This window comes from Anabrus simplex, chromosome 2, assembly GCF_040414725.1.
Source record: "Anabrus simplex isolate iqAnaSimp1 chromosome 2, ASM4041472v1, whole genome shotgun sequence".
Classification (NCBI taxonomy): domain Eukaryota; kingdom Metazoa; phylum Arthropoda; class Insecta; order Orthoptera; family Tettigoniidae; genus Anabrus; species Anabrus simplex.
Genome location: NC_090266.1, coordinates 723,424,261 through 723,442,738, shown reverse-complemented (window position 1 = coordinate 723,442,738; position 18,478 = coordinate 723,424,261). Strand labels below are relative to the sequence as shown.

Here is an 18,478-nt window from a genome sequence, read left to right as displayed (position 1 = left end):
CGTTTTTATGGAACCTGCTGAGGCGAATGTAGGATCTGTATATTACACACAGGCTACGGCCGTTTCCTCCCCCCCCCCCCCCCAGTTAAGAAAGAAACCTCACACTCACTCCAAGTACGTAGGGCTGACAACCAAAAGATCCCAAGTTTCTTATATCAAGTAGTAACAACAACATTTATTAAAATACAATGTTTTACGAAGCTAATATGTCCTAATATTCTTAAAAACCATTTTATTCACTTGAGATATCAAGTAGGACGTCCTTTAGAATTCATAATGGCTTCAGCTGTGGGAAATTAATATTACTACACAACTTAGGTATTCATTTCAGTAGCTGTGTTGGCAGTTATTCCATCCGTTGAATGTACGACATATAGAGGCTTAGGATGCTTTCTATTTCACAGGATGGTATATCAGGCAACTGTTCAATTGTATCAAGATTTACGCAGGTCTGTGCATTGAGGTTCGCTCATGTATAAACTGATCATGTGCTGTAGAGCAGGTTCGTCTAGGTGCATAAACTGTTGACCGAATGTTCTTAGACGGAAAGATTTCTTGGTAAACCTCTGCTCATTGAGACTCCTTGGGAAGGACAGGTTTTCTTAACGGAAAGTTAACTCTTTTCCTTCCTTCAAGACTGTAAACTTTCTCTTACTCAAAGCTAAAATAGAACTTCGCCATTTAATCTGTATTCACGGCCTCAGTTACGAGGAAGATATGTGTTGGAAAATAAAATATCTGGTAAAAACACATCACTGCTAGAGTAACCAAAGTTCTTGATAATTATAGTGTTTAACATTCTTCCAAATACCATCGATCATAGGATTGTTCGAATTTTGCCCTTAAGTGTAGGTCCTATATGCGTTACTAATCTACCGACAAGGATATCTCAATTTTAGTCACTCTTAAATGCCAGTCGACTACATTAGAACTTGATCACGCAGACCCAACTACAAGAGGCGTGTGTTTTATCCACTGGCGTGCCAACGGGGTGGTATACTGATAAGGTTGTAACTACGGTTAAAGTTAACGAAAAATAGTTCAACCGAGCGACCTGAATTTGCGGGTCGTGACGTGTAGCTGTGAGATTGCATTCAGAAGATAGTGGGTTCAAACACTATTGTTGGCAGCCCTGAAGATAATTTTCCGTGGTATCCCATTTTCACAGTAGGCAAATGCTAAGGCTGTATCTTAATTAAGGCCACGGTCGCTTCCTTTCCTGTCCTATACCATTGTCGCTATAAGATCTCTTTGGGTTGGTGCGACGTAAAACGAAATACCAAAAAGTAAGCATAATTAAAAGGTACATAAGTTCATATTAATAGACGGGCGAATTCAGTGTAAAAAGAAATCCCTACAACTTAAACATTTTACCCCTAATGAGAGGTAAAAACGCATTTTGGGTTTATGTGATTCACTCATGACTTGATCTTTCCCTCTGAGATTAAGATATTTACGATATATCAACACAAATCAACTGGCCATAAAGCTGTCCCCTCCATAAAGTTAATAATACTGTTGTTTTTAGTAACGTTCCCTCAATAGCTATACATTTTAAGAGACATCAGCAAATCGGAATTTTGTCCCTCATGGGCTCTCTAACATGCCGGAAGTCGATGACATGGACTTGTCGCATTAATAGGGTCTATACCTTCAAATGCCACTGATCTCAGCTTCGATCAAATCCGCTATCTTGGAAACGAAGAACGACTAACCGACTGGTCACTGAAATTAGTTGAAACATTGATAGATATCAAATAGTCATCTCAAAAGTCCGCACACCGAATCTAACTACGACTCGTCCTGTATTACTCAACAGATAGCATTACCACCGCACGATTCGTACGAATTTAAGTTATTTTACTACTACTGATGCTCTTGGGACTGTTGACCTAGAACGTGTAGCTTTTACTTGCAATAAATATGAAAAATCGTGTGAGGAACTCCCTGAATAACCAGCTATAATCGCCCTGGCTGTGTGAAATCGCTCAGCTTTACTTTCCAGTTCTTCCGCAGAGAGCGCCTTTAATACTCTGCCCTTAAAAGTTCCAATGAGGGGCAAAACATCCTGAGTCCTTGATAGCAGCCGTCATGACCATCTAGCTCATGGCGCTATCCCAGAACTCTCCGTTATAAAACTCGATTTAGTCTTGGCAAGGAAGTGCAGCCGGATAGTTTCCGTTAGTACTACTCCCTGCTCTAGCGCGCTAACATAAACTCTCATCGCGTTGAGGTTAGTGCCGGTGTTATACAAGGTACGTTACAAAATTGGCGACTGGCCTAATTTCGTACTGGATTCGAGTCCAGAAAGCACGCTGATATAGTTCTTATTAATAGACTAGCTACATCCCATCGACGAACCACAACATCGTGTTTCTATGGAGCTCTACAACCACAGCTGGTATAATTTCGCTGGATGTTTCTCTTCGATAGTGGGGGAATGTTTTCCATAAATTCTCGACGAGGAGTTGATACATCGCTCAAAATATAAATTAATATTCCAAAAATATATGGCATGACGGAACGTAACTTTGTCTAACAGGAAAAAAGGAAGGAATGCCAAGAAAGTAGCCTTAGTGCAACGACGGATCCCGTGAATTATACAAAGTTGACCCATTATAGATCACTGGTCTAGTAATTTCACATGCTTGTAAGATATGATTGTCATCACTCAGATGACTTGGATATAAAATAGAAGGTGCTTTCGGAAAGCCATAAGATACAATGGTATTAATCTTGCCAACTTAAGGCACGAGTTCATTTTTTTAAAAGATTATTATTTAAACATGTAGTGTTGAATTATGTCCTAAAATATTTCAAAATTTTCATCTGGAATACATTCACTGGAGTTCTAACGATGTTGTGTTTCATATTTTGAGATACATTGTGAAAATGACCGTGAACATTTCTTAGTTTACGAGTTTAATAAGTAGGCCTGTATAATCTAAACCTGTTGCGTCAGTTTCCAAGAACACCCTCATGACATTTTTCAGATTGTTGGTGAATTAATTAACGTGTGACCTTACAACAAGAATTACTGTTGAACCAAGCTCATAGCATACATGTTATCATTCCGCTGGATAATAGTGTAAATATGAATATTTTGTATCTGTCATTTATGAACAATAATCAACTAAAATAACTTTAGATTATTAAGACACGCGGCATAACGAAACGAAAATTTGTATAACATGAAAAAGGAAGGAATGCCAAGAAAGTAGCCTACCCTACAAATAGTTGAGCAACATTGATTGGAGTCAGGACTTCGGTAGGAAGTGCCATGTTGCTAGCTAATGGAGGAACGATAAGATATGGCCATCCCACCGAACGAAAAGAAACTTGGTTTAGGTGGGGACTTCTATCAGGTCGCCAATATCTAGAAATAATAAGGCACTAAGCCTCTTTATTCGCCAGTCACCTTAGTGTCGCAGAAACGTCTCTGCCTCTTAAATGGAGGCTCCCGTATATGATTCTCAACTCGTCTATGGATTGTTATTTCAATGTTACTGATTTTAGGCCCCGCACTGTTTACTTTTACGGTTTGCGGAGACTCCATGCTGCCGGAATTTTGTCCTATGAGAGTTCTTTTACGTGCTGGAAATCTACCGATACGAGCACCTTCAAATACAACCGGACTGAGCCGGGGTCCAAACCGCCAACTTCAGCTCAGAAGGCCAGTGCTCTGCCGCTTGAGCAACTCAGCCCTGCGATTATCATTTCGGTCTAAGGATTGCACAATAACTTCATGAATAAAACTGATAAGCTGTCGTTGTTAGAGGAAGAGTATTTAGTGGTGAGTACCAAACATCAAGGCTGTGGCATTAGTTACGGTGACCAGTCATCACAGCAATATTTGCAGTCTGACCGTTCGGATAGACTCTCCGAGGGTTGTGCAAGACATGAGTTAATCAAGTTTTACTTTTAGTGAGATTGAATCCTCATTGATGTGTTGGTAACATATTCAGATGTGCCGTGTTGGTTTGACAACCATAAGATTCAGTACATTTCTGAATAAATCTTGAATTAAAATCGTTACACATTTTAGAGACTTATAACAGGCTTTTTCATCATCCCTTTCTATTTGTGTATCTGCATGCAGTTCATAACAACCAGTGTTATTAAAGTGGTCTCGGTTTATTATTATTATTATTATTATTATTATTATTATTATTATTATTATTATTATTATTATTATTATTACTCAACAGCGTCTGTGGTTTTGTTCGTTCAAAAGTAGCTGTTAACTCCACTGTACAATAGAAGGGCCGATGTCCTAGTTATTAGTCCCATTTAAACAACAACCCTCTACAATAGGACTTGGAACCTACATTATTCAAATTTCCTCGGGTGCCTACCCAGTGACTAACTCTTAACAATTACAGCTACACACTCCATCACACATTAAAACAACACTGGTTAGCGGTTAATTTCGACATAAACACACAGACACGCGCGCGCCTGATAACGAAAGAAGTCCCGAGACTATAATTTAACGACAACGATGACAGCTAGCTTTTCACGATAGCTGCGATACACCTCCAATGAACAGATCTGTGATGTCTTTATTACCACACTCAAATATTTCGATTCCTTTCAGAACAGTATAAAACGTATTGATTTTTCTTCATAATTACCTTATCCTATAGTGTAATTAAAACTCGACCTGATCTCATTGCTGAATGAAGTACTAACACCTGCCGCGGGCAGTTATTCAGAGGGCTTTCAAACTTCAGCATCTATATATTCAGTGATGTGCGTTAAGAGTGGTCACGAGCCTGTTAATTTTCTGTGCTTTTGTGAAGAAAGGAAACTCCATACAAATGCCTGTGCTCCCATTGAAACATGCGCGTACTTCTCCCAATGAGCATTATCAGGCTTTTCATTAAAGATGAATTTAACGAGAGCCCTGATTACGTATGACCTAACCAGGATACTATAGCTCGATAGTTGTAAAATAAAAATCATCGGCTTTCGTTAATCTGTATCCATAAGTCTAAATTATTTGAGCAAGTCACTGGCAGCACAACCGAGGATTGGTTTCTTTATACGTTGCCCACGGTAATCATTATCCATGGTCTATGAACATAGGTGAATTCGAATACCACCGATGCATTGGATTCGGTAGTTTCAAATTTTAACTGAAATCTAATGCCAGGATGGTGCCTACCCATTAGCCAGTGCTGTTTGCTTTCAAATTATCTGCTCCTGATTCCCAGCCCAAAAGACTCCCGATCAATGCCATAGATATTTTGGGCTACAGACGTAATTTCCCCTCGTAGTATTCCAGATTCGGAATTACATTGCCGATGTGGTAAAGATTTAAATTCTCCGGCAGGAAGTCGAAACATTTCTAAACGAAATTTCCAGTTCTGGAGAAACACATGACCTAACCTCCCTCTCCTATTTGTCAAGCTTGTGGACAATGGAAACTTTTAATTTCCACTCTTCCACGGGACTTCATGGCTTGCTTTTAGTTTTCCCGATTGAATTCATCAAGTTCCATGATCCTTCCTGAAATGTGGTTGACCGAACGATACGAGTCGTGTAGTTTTAAGAATGCATTCGGGAGATGATAGACGAAACCTCACCACCGGCAGCTGGTTTACCGAGACTTTTATATCTGCACACACACACACACACACACACACACACACACACACACACACACACACACACACACACACACACACACACACACAGAACCGAGAAAAAAGTGAGTTGGGCGTGCGGTTAGGGACGCCCAGCTATGAGCTTGCATCCGGGAGATAGTGGGTTTGAACGCCACTGTCGGCAGCCCTGAAGATGGTTTTCCGTGGTTTACCATTTTCACACTAGGCAAATGCTGAGGTACCTTAATTAAGGCCACGGCCGCTTCCTTCCCACTCCTAGGCCTTTCCTATCTCATCGTAGCCGTAAGACATATCTGTGTCGGTGCGACATAAAGCAAATTGAAAAAAAAAATTGTCTGCACACCGGGTAAAAGCTGAGACTGTTCCTTAACCCTTTAAACTCGTATGTCGGAAATGTTCCGACATAATGTTTGCTGCAAGATAAACGTGTTTTAACGGAAAAATTTAAGTGGCAAGCGATTCTTGGGAGATACCTAGACTCAAGAGAATCCATGGCCTTCTGAATATAATTCTTAGCATAATTTGGGCAGGCAGTCCGCGATTGTGGATGATCTGAATTCGAGTGAAGATAATTGTCTTTCGGAACTTGATCTGGGAAGTGTATATCCGGGTGCCTGAGAAATATTCCGTGAATCTGAAGTTGAAGAGGCTCCATTTCATTAGACACGCTGATTTTATGAAGTTCCCGCATAAATTTTACGAGAAGAGGTGTGACCAGCTAAACAAATTCGAGTGCTAAGGGTTAATAATATTACAGCTACGTCCGTTACTTTCTTGAGTTGGAGAATTATCTGTGTTATTGCGACACTCTCTGTCTGTATGTCTGTCATTCTGTGCGGTTATCAGCACTGAGACTGGTTGGATCCTCAAATAACACCACCAAAGGTGATGTAGTTATAGGAAAACTACAAAAACAAATGGCACTGGCAAGATGAGGAGTGAGGTGAATTGCCATTGCTTTCATCACCGGGCCAGAAAGTGCTATTGCAACACGAGCGGCCTTCTGAGTAGCACCTTTCATAACAACCAAATGCACTAGTCAAAACTCGGAATGTACTCTCAACAACTTCCATACTGCCACGGATATAAATGAGATTGAGATTGAGACTTTAGTGGAGACTACACTTTGCTCTGGCTTTTGCCAGGAGACATGTTAAAAATAATGAATCCATCTAGAAATAGCAACAGGTGATATTGCGACACTTAACATCTAAAAAAAAGTGAGACTTAGTTCGGGAAGACTCTCTTGCAAAATACTAAGAATATTGCCGCACAGGTGAATAAATGGGCAATGAGGAAGTAATGGACATAATCCTGAAATAAACTGATTTATAAGTACAAAATATTTAATAATTTCAATTACAGTAAATTAATAGGCACATCTCCGATGTACAGAGACTCTGCAATTTGAAAGCAAAGCAAAGCCATATCCGTACAGGCCATAAAGGCCCTTGGAGGGGTGGAAGGTAAAGGCTTCCACCATCCGTAACCTCGGCACTTGATGGGGTAGAGTGGTTAGCTCTACGCCCGACCACCTTTGCCCCCAGGAATGAGCCTGGTACTCATTTTTGGTGTAGGCTGAGTGAACCTCAGGGCCATGTGAACCTCGAAAACTGGAAATCTCGTTTCTTAAATTTTACGACTTCATGACGGGGATTCGAACTCAGGTCGTTCCGGGCGAACCGAGCACGCCTTTATCGCCTCGGCCAGGCAGCCCCTATAATTTGAAAGCAAGGAATCAAAAAAGCAAAGCAGTCGGCAAGAACATTAATATCCTCCTGCGTTAATTCGCAAACAGCTGGGCTGTAACGATCGTCTCATACAAACACGCTTTCCTTTATTGTGACATAAATGCGGTTCATGGCGTTCAATCTCATATTTTACGGCACTGTATCACAAATCGACTGCAGTTCACTACGGCAACAGCTAAATGTCTATGTTGATGTGTCTATCCTTCATAATTAACTGAGGATTTATAGACACCTGATAGTATTAAAATTGGAGGTGGAGGACTTATAAGACGAGTTGAATTATCACTTGTTTCTCATTCAGGTGACTGTATTTCGAATCCCGGCTAATGCATGTAGGAGATTTGTAATGAAAACTCACGTCACTCTAGTTCAGATTCCACTCAAAACTGTAGGTACCGTGACTAATCTCCCAATACTAATACGCAAAACTACAAAGTTACTTTTGTTATTTTAGATAATAGTAAGAAGAAGAAGAAGAAGAAGAAGAAGTTATTGGTTTTACGTCCCACTAACTACTTAACGGTTTTCGGAGACGCCAACGTCCCGAATTTTGTCACGCTGGAGTTCCTATACGTGCCAGTAAATCTATCGACACGAGGCATATTTGAGCAAATTCAAACATCACCGGACTGAGCCACGAACGAACCTGAGCTCAGAAGGCCAGCGCTCTGCCGACTGATCTTCTCGGTCCTGTAACAAAAATAACAGTTTCGGTAACAGCAGGAGTACAAGTCATGAGTGTTAATACCAACAATAGGGACTACTGGTCTCGTCTCTCGGGAGTAAAAAGCCACCTCAGCAGAAATTACTTTGTTAGTTTATGGATTCCTTCATTCTAGAGAGAAGGTGTAATATCTGGGGAGCGTTTAGAAAGACAAAGGACAATGTATGAGATGACGCAAGCTAATGTTACTTCGAGATGAACACGAAGACCATTGCTTGGTCCTCTTGAGGTCTTCGAGTGGGCTGAAGGCAGCTTTGACCCTGAAGGCTGGAAAACCAGTTTCTTGTGACTTTCTCATGACCCTTCATGAGGTATGGAGTACGGCGTTGAGTCCCTTGTCACCTGAACGAATAAACTGCCATATTTTAGACTGGTCTTCCATGTCATATAACGAGATCAACTCCTTCTTAATGTTCCGAATGTGAGGTGATGCAGTGGCAGAACTAGCTCCTGTATTGTGTGCTGCTGATAGTATCCTCTGTTGAGGACTAAACGTCATTCTGATTCACGGTAGCAGTGTTCCTTCACATATGAGAGGTTACGACCTTAAAGTGCATACACACGAGAAATGTCAATGGCAGAACTAAATAATCAATGGAAAATGGAACCAACGTAAACATTTTGATTCTGCGGGTTCTTACTCAAAATCCCCGTTCTGAATGTAGTCCATGAGAGTAAATTTGCCCGTCTCAGAACAGGTTCGTGTATTTGAAGAGAATAGAAATGCATTAGCAAAACAAAGCCATCTCTGTACTACAGGCCTCGGAAGTCTCTTGGAAGAGAAGAAGGTGTAGGCTACCACCATCCCTAACCTCAGCACTAAGTGGGATAGAGTGGTGACCTCTATAACAGGTCACCTTTGGCCGTAGAAAGCAACATTTTACTCATTTTTGGTGTAAGCTGAATGAACCTCAGGACTATGTGCCTCACCAAGACTGAAAACCTCATTTCTAAATTTTTCGACTTTCTCACGGGGAATCGAACCCATGCCCTTCCGGGTGAACGGACCACGTCTCTCTAAGCAACTGATGGTAATGCTAAATGATTTATAATTACTTGAATTCATCCGAACTTGATGGATTCTCTGCATCTTAACAGGCTACGGAGAGTTGGCTGGCAATTCGCCCGCTATAGTTAAAATTGCGGGATCGAATGTCGGCACAATCAGTTGATATTTAAGAGTGCTTAAATGCAAGAGATCCATGTCAGTATGTTTACTGGAAATTTTAAAGAACGTATATTCACAGGCTCTCTTTGCATTTTCAAAATATGTAACAGTTGAAGGGATTAAAAGTTATTATTATTATTATTATTATTATTATTATTATTATTATTATTATTATTATTATTATTATTATTATTATTATTATTATTATATCATGCCTTACAGCGTTCAATCTGTTCAAGCCTCTGTGAATTTGCTAAACGCCTCCACAATCGTGCATTTGTAACTGGCTCTGTGGCCTCGTTTAGTCCCATACCTCTTTTCTTTAAATAATTAGAAACTGAGTCTAACTATCGTCGTGTTCGTCTCTTTCTACTTATCTTACTATCCATGACCGAGTCTGTTATTCCATTCGCGTCACATGACCCCACCAAAGAAGCCGGTTTACGCGTGCCGCTTCATCCACTGAGTTCGTTCCTAACTTAACCTTTACCTCTTCATTCCAAGTACCTTCCTGTCATTGTTCCCACTTGTTTGTAGCAACGATCATTCTCGATACTTTCACGCCTGTCACTTCTAACTTATGAATAGCGAGTCCACCGAGCTGTCCCTCTCATACATCAAAGTTGATGATATGGAAAAAAAACAGACCGGTGCTGGGAGCTGACTTCCTTCATACAGAATACAGTTGTTCGCAACTGCGAGCTCACTGCATACCATCCTGGGGGAATACACATCCTAAATACTTGAAATTATTTACCTGTTCCAGTTTAGTATTCCCATCCCGACATTACGTTCTCTTACATTTCTTCCGTAATGATATTCAGGTCGTCATCATCATCATCATCATCATCATCATCATCATCATCATTATTATTATTATTATTATTATTATTATTATTATTATTATTATTATTATTATTATTATACAACTAGTCCTTGTGATGAGTAGTGTGAAAGTGTTGCCCACAGGGTCACTTGCTGTGTGATCTTCAATGGACTTGGCGGACTTTTAAATGTTTTTCACGTTTTGGAATTAGAAATTTAGCATTTTGTGGTGTTTATACATTTTTTATAACTTAGCATGATACAGTACTTCGAAGGAAACCACGGAATTAGGCGTAATTCAAATAAATAGACAACATCTCTTGGTAATATTAATGCGAAATTAAAATCGTATTTACCGGACGAGTTGGGCGTGCGGTTAGAAGCGCACAGCTGTGAGCTCGCATCCGGGAAATAGTGGGTTAGAACCCCACTGTCGGCAGCCCTGAAGATTGTTTTCCGTGGTTTCCCATTTTCACACCAGGCAAATGCTTGGGCTCTACCATCATTAAAGCCACGGCCGCTTCCTTCACATTCCTGGGCCTTTCCTGTCCCATCGTCGCCATAAAACCTATCTGTGTCGGTGCGACGTAAAGCAAATAGAAAAAAATTGTATTTTTTCAGAGTTAATTCTAAAGCAGAAATGTTTTAAGTGTAATAAAATGAATTTTAAAGTTTTAAGTTGATATAGGAATAACATTGAAAAATATATATTGACGCAAACTTAGAAAAATAATAAGAAAATATACCAAAACTAAAGTACTGTTCGTGAATCAGTGACACTTGAAGGAAATCATAGGAAATTAATTGTATTTACTGAAATATCTTCCAGTATCTCTAACCTCAGTAGAACCCCAGATACATTACAGAGATGCTTGGGCAATCTCTGCGTATTTGAGCTTAACAGCCAACAACATGTACAGGCAATCCAAAGGGCACGAATTCTTCGGTTTAAGTTTCTGGAAGGAGAATAAAATATCATAAATAGTAGTAATATTTAAATAATCGTCGGTTTCGAATTTATGTCGCGTTTCAGTACTTGGCTTCATTTCACATTTTGTATAAATTTGGCATTTTGTTGTTTTTTTCAAAACACATAAGGGGTTGATAGATCATGAAAAATTAAAATACAAAAGTACAAGGCTTTATAAGCATTCTCCTTAAATCGCTATTGTGAAAAGTCACGACCCCGAAAATTAGCGCCTTCTGGCTCGCTAAGAAATGCCACAGGAATCTACTTCACTTCTTATTCGTCTGGTACGTCTCGTCAATAACACCTAGGCTATCTGTGACAGCGGATGGAATAGCTGTTGGGAATCTATCCAGCCTTTGGGCTGGAAACTTTACATACATACATCTCCATTATAGACTATTTTGGTTTTCAACGTTCCGTCTGCAAGCCTTCATGAATGAACTATGCGCCTCCACAAGGTCAGCACAATAACTAACTCGTAGGCAGTCAGCGCCTGGAAGACTGATTACCTTGGATTGAATAGGGGTATTTCAGTCGCCTTGACAAAGAATGTGTACTGTACTCGAAACGTCGGCAAACTATCAAAATGTACAGAAAACAACAACACGGTTCGACCCAGGGGAACAAATTAACTCTACATACCGTGGAAGCTTCAAAGTTTACTAACCTTTATACATTCATTGCGAGTGCCCTCCTGCCATTATTCCCACCTGTTAATCCCACAAACCATTCTCGCTATTTTCATGTCGATTTCTTCGAGCTTACCATTAAGATAATCTGAGATCTAGCAAATTTCACTCGCATACAACAAGTCGCCCTTTAAACAGAACAATGGAAGAATACATTTGTATGGGAGCTCAGCTCATTCTTACAGATTACCATTGATCGCAACTGCGATCTCTTAACATTAGCTTTGCTAATCTTGGTTTGATTTCCCTTACTAAGTTACCATTCTGGGAGAATACATGTCGTAAGTACTTAAGATGATCGATAACTTCTAGTTTCGTATTCCCTGCCTGATATTCAGTGCTCGTCGTTACTATTATTTCCACCTCCTTAGTATAACGGTTAGCGCTGTTAGTTGCCGTCCTTGGAGGTCGTAGTTATATTCCCGGTACTGCCAGAAAATTAACATTGACGGGAGGACTGGTATGTGTTTAAAAATGATACGGTACATGCAGCTCAACTCCATTGGCGGTGTACATGACATGAACTGTACGAGGACTGGAATAATTATTATTCCTATTATTCCTATTATTATTATTATATTATTATTATTATTATTACTAGTATTATTACTAGTATTATTATTATTATTATTATTATTATTACTAGTATTATTATTTCCTTCACCATCACTTCTAGTCCGGCTCCATGGCTAAATGGTTAGCGTGCTGGCCTTTGGCCACAGGGGTCCCGGGTTCGATTCCCGGCAGGGTCGGGAATTTTAACCATCATTGGTTAATTTCGCTGACACGGGGGCTGGGTGTATGTGTCGTCTTCATCATCGTTTCATTCTCATCCCGACGCGCAGGTTGCCTATGGGAGTCAACTTGGAAGACCTGCATCTGGCGAGCCGAACTTGTCCTCGGACACTCCCGGCACTAAAAGCCATACGCCATTCCATTACCATCACTTCTAGCAATGAATCAGTGCCGAATCTAAGGCCTGTAATTATTGATACATATTCCACATTCCAATACGGGCAGAGCAGCGAGTAGGGACCCTCTTTTGAGGCAGCTCTATATCAGGGTGTGGTAACCCTGCCCACGCAAGTCCCACAGCACACTGACCCGGTGTGTAACATCTTGTATGGGTCCCAGCTCAGGATTACGAGTGAAGACCTCAGCGGCATTTGCGACCGAGAAGGTGGACTTCGGTACAGCGTAGGTGAGGAACAGCCTCATTATTTGCTGAGAGTAGCTCTAAAATGCCATGGTGTCAGGAAGGGCATCCGGGCATCCACTGTGAGGGGTGAAATCCAAGAAAATCGGATGAAGGCTAGGGCGTACCCCACGAGCGACACCGTCTCACCGCCTAGAGGCTGCGAGAAACGAGCAAAGGCTATTGCATCAAGAGCGGATGTGACTAAAGAAGTTAGCTCATGGTCAAGAACTGAAAAAGTTCAGAATAGTCACACTCAATGTGGGAAGTAGTGTATGCTTGAAAGAGGGAGAGAAATTGCTCATCTGATGAAAAGGAGACGACTAGATGTTCTCTGTGTACAGTAGACAAGGTGGAAGGGTGACAGAACAAGAGGACACAAACTTTCCTACAGTAGTACCAATCAGCAAGAAATGGAACTGGAATCATCCTATCGAGAAACTTAAAAGAAAGTGTCGTGAAAATACATCGTAAAAATGATAGACTAATAAGAATGAAGTTGAATGTAGGCCTTATTTTATAATTCGCCTTACGACCCAGCGTCTTATGGCAACGATGGGATAAGAAAGGGCTAGTAGTGGGAAGAGAGCGGCCTTGGCATTAATTAACGTATAACCCCAGCATTCGCCTGGTGTGAAAAAGGAAAACTACTGAAAACCATCTTCAGCGCTGTCGATCGTGGGATTCGAACGCGCTATCTCCCGAATGCAAGCTCAGAGCTGCGCGATCCTAACAGCTCGCCCAATTGGCTCGGTTTTATATAGGCGTTGAGATTATTGTAATCAGTGCACATGCACCACGGGTAGGATGCACAGAGGGATAAAATGATTTCAGGATCATAATGGAAGGAGAAATGGGAATGGCTGAGGAACAAGAAAGAGTACTGATTGCAGGAGATTTGAATGGGAGGAGGCAGTATCTATGAGCAGAGGGGGTGCATGGAGAACATGGCATAGGAATCAAGAGGGAAAGACGATAGTAGATTTTGCAATATCACTTGACATGGCCATTGTTAATATTCAATCTTTAAGAAACCACAAGAACAACATATAAAAGTGGAGGAAATACGCCCCAGATCAATTATATCCTGTACATAAAAGCGCGGATTAAGGAGGTACGGAACTGTACCGTTATGCTTGGAGACAACATAGCATCGCAGCGCCGTTTATCGTGTCTTGAGAAGCAAATCAAGTCCGCCACTATGGTGTAGAGTTTAGTGTGATCAGCCTCCACTGCGGAGACCCGGGTTCGATTCCCGGCTCTTCCACGAAATTTGAAAAGTGGTACGAGGGCTGGGACGAGGACCACTCAGCCTCGGGAGGTCAACTGAGTAGAGCGGGGTTCGATTCCCACCTCAGTCATCCTCGAAGTGGTTTTTCGTGGTTTTCCACTTCTCCTCCAGGCAAATGCCGAGATGGTACCTAACTTGAGGCCACGGCCGCTTCCTTCCCTCTTCCTTATCTATCCCCCCCCCCCCGATCTTCCCATCCCCTACCCCACACACAAGGCCCTCTGTTCACTTAGCAGGTGAGGCCGCCAGGGCGAGTACTGGTCCTCCTTCCAGTTGTATCCCCTTCCGACCCGAAGTCTCACGCTCCAGGGCACTGTGGGATCCCTCGTTGAGTCCGGGGGAAAAGCCAACCCTGGAGGGTAAACGGATTAAGAAAGTAAGAAAGAAAAATGCAAATGGATGAGATAAAGAAAGCGAATGTGAAAGAAATGTAAAGAAACTAACACAGTGGTTTAAACTAAAATATCCAGAGTGAAGATCCAGATAGAAGGAGCAAGTGTTGCGCGGGAGCTTGGAAATGTCCAGCTATGATGGAAAAAGTTTATTCGATTGGAGATACATCTTGAAAGTTGTGGAAAAATTAAGAAAACTGGTGGTAGAATTCACATGTGCAAGAAGCAGTCCTCACGAAAGAAAAAGGACCAAGAAGAAATGCGATGAAACTTGTCTAGACGAAGATTGTAAACAGTACAGGAATAAGAAGAGAGTAAAACGGTAAGCTCAAGCAAAAGCCCATGAAATGTACCAGGAGCTGAACACAGAGAAAACCAATGGAATGGCTAAGCAAAAGAAGAGAACAACAAAGGATATATCCCAAGTAAAACAAATCAAGGGGGGCAAATGTAGTGGTTGTAATAAGAGAGCAAGATTTTTAAAATAGATGAAAGTGTTATTTCGAAGAATTACAGAATGAATAAAATGGAAGGAGATACAGATAAGATGGGACACCCAATGAAGGTATGACACTAATGTAGACACCAAAATAACACAGAAGTGTTATTCGTTACCTGTCGGGGAATTGCGAAAACGTTTTGTCGTTGGTGCGGGCAGATCGGAAGGTGTCTGGAAGCTCGCCAGAGTTAGAAATAATCACGCTTCCTAACACGTCCTAACTACCACGTCACGTGCGTTATATGACGATTCCTTGATGATCTTCACTGAATACCTTAGTGCACCTGCTGTGCATCCTCGTTTAAAATATACGACTTCTAACGTGCACATAATCATTGTTATAATCATTATTTATTATATTTAATGGCGTGTCATCATGATGGCTGTGGTACAGATCCCAGACTATGCACATGGGACCTTTGAAATTATTAACCGTATCCCTTTGCTTCGGATTACACGTAAACTGAAGATCCACTGCTAAGATCACGGTGACAGTAGTCACGAAGAAGATAAACCAAATAATTTCCACCATTTTGTGGTTTAACATAAATCTCCTAATCTTATAGAAAGCGGGGAAGTGTATGGTCTGGGCAACGGGACTTTCATCCCTTAACTTAGCCTTCACGACCCGGGGTGCTTTCCACACTGTACATTCATTCCTGGATCAACGCCATTCTAGCCCACCTGTGAATCGTAAATCTTGCCAGGCACGGGAATCGATCACGGGGGTAGCATTTTGTAACGCTAACCGCTAGAGGACAGTGTCCGGCGTAATGAATATTTGGCATTTTAAACATTAAAATACAATCTCAAATACCGTGTAATTATTCTCTAAATATTACATTTATACAGGGGTGTACAGTACATGGACATAAGGTTCATATTTTAAAAATGTTTGTACATATTCCAAATAATAATAATAATAATAATAATAATAATAATAATAATAACCGGGCGAGTTGGCCGTGCGCGTAGAGGCGCGCATCTGTGAGCTTGCATCCGGGAGATAGTAGGTTCGAATCCCACTATCGGCAGCCCTGAAGATGGTTTTCCGTGGTTTCCCATTTTCACACCAGGCAAATGCTGGGGCTGTACCTTAATTAAGGCCACGGCCGCTTCCTTCCAACTCCTAGGCCTTTCCTATCCCATCGTCGCCATAAGACCTATCTGTGTCGGTGCGACGTAAAGACCCTAGCAAAAAAAAAATAATAATAATAATAAAAGAAGAAGAAGAAGAAACTCTTGGGATCGATAAAGAGGTGGGTGTGAATGTCAGCATTGATCCTCCGTCGAATAGCTTTCTATGTAAAAATTAAATTCCCAGAAGGTAACTGTAACTTAATTTCATCGATTGCGAATGTTAAATTATTTAAGCTCTTTAGGCCTTTTCAATCGTGAAATTACCAGGGTTTCGCCGCAGTGCGGCAACGGGCTCCTATTGGATTGCTACTGAAGACGTTGGCGGTTAGTGCACCGTTGAGACACAATGGCAAGCCTCCTTTGTAGGACAATGCAGTAACAGTGGAGTAGGGAAGAGATGTGCCTCCACTTCTGTAAACTGCAAGCCTCCTTTGTAGGGCAATGCAGTGACAGCAGACTAGGGAAGAGATGTACCTCCACTTCTGTAAACTGCAAGCCTCCTTTGTAGGGCAATGCAGTGATAGCAGACTAGGGAATAGATGTATCTCCACTTCTGTAAATTGCAAGCCTATTTTGTAGGCCAATGCAGGGACAGTGGACTAGGGAAGAGATGTACCTCCACTTCTGTAAATTGCAAGCCTCCTTTGTAAGGGAATGCTGTGACAGTGGACTAGGGGAGAGATGTACCTCCACTTGTGAAAATTGCAAGCTTCCTTTGTAGAGAAATGCAGTGACAGTGCACTAGGGGAGGGATATACCTCCACTTCTGTAAATTGCAAGACTCCTTTGTCGGCCAATGCAGTGAGAGAGGACTAGGAGAGAGATTTACCTCCACCTGTGAAAATTGCAAACCTCTTTTTTTAGGGAAATGCTGTGACAGTGCACTAGGAAAGGGATGTACCTCATCTTGTGTAAATGACAGTGTAGGCTTGCAGTTGTGTCCCAATGGCGCACTAGCCGCCAGCGTATTGGGAAGTGGCAATACAGCTGACGAGCACAATGCCACACTGGGGTGAAACGCTGGCAGTTTACGATTGAAAAGGCCTAATGAACATGAATACTTAAGCTTTCTCTGGTTCCCATCTCTAAGGAAATGCTTTTTTTTTCTTTTCGCTATTTGCTTTACGTCGCACCGACGCAGATAGGTCTTATGGCGACGATGGGAGAGGAGAGGGCTAGGAGTGGGAAGGAAGCGGCCGTGGCCTTAATTAAGGTACAGCCCCAGCATTTGCCTGGTGTGAAAATGGGAAACCACTGAAAACCATCTTCAAGGTTCGAACCCACTATCTCCCGAATACTGGATACTGGCCACACTTAAGCGCCTGCAGCTATCGAGCTCGGTCTCTAAGGAAATACCGATAGAGTATTCTTCTACTCGCCAATAAATTACGAATATACAAAACAGATAGCATAGCAATACAAGTTATCGGACGTACTCCATACACACTGTGAGCATAGAGGACTCTTGACCGCGATTGTCTAGACCAGGGATGGCAAACCTTTTCCGACTAGTGTGCCAGTTAAGGTTTTATTTATTTATTGCATTTTACTATCTAGTGTGGCATCGATTGTTTTCAATCATCATGAAACCCCCTCAGTTGACGTCGTTTAGATATTAGACTGTATTACATATAAATCAATTCGGCTGAATGTTTCGTGGTTTTGTTTCTGCAAACCTCACTGAAAATTACATTTTTAAAAAGGTATATTTTTGCTTAACCTAATAAAATTTCTAAAACGTATGGCCAAATATTAATTGTGACATTTTTCTTTATAAAGCGTAATATTGAAATATACTATGTTGCAAGATTTTCGGCATTAAAATATGTTAGTATGTTGTATGGCGTGTCATAGAGGTCGTGCTGTGTCATGTAGTGGCACGCGTGCCATAGAAGAAATTAATTTATAGTTGATGATGGTGGTGTAATAAGCTGGACAGTTTACGCATCAGATACATACGTATAACGGTACGTTTCTCGAAAAAAAAGTATCCTTCCTTTAAGAAAATAACTCAGCATTTGTTTATTCAGATATTTTAAGGACGATCAATCTGATAATCTGAGATGACCACACTACTTCAGAATATCAACTACTATTCCGTCCTGGCTACCTAATTCTGTTCCTTCCTGTTAGAGAAGGGTCACTCGCAAATACGCTGATTAACCATAATCCCGTCATACTCGCTTCGCCGACATGTAACACTG

General features: G+C 41.3%; 1 protein-coding gene across 1 annotated transcript in view; it reads left to right on the top strand.

Moving 5' to 3' along the window:
• LOC137498385 (MOXD1 homolog 2-like) overlaps positions 1-18,478 on the top strand; it is a 357,590-nt gene that overhangs the window by 82,359 nt on the left and 256,753 nt on the right. The window lies entirely within an intron of this gene.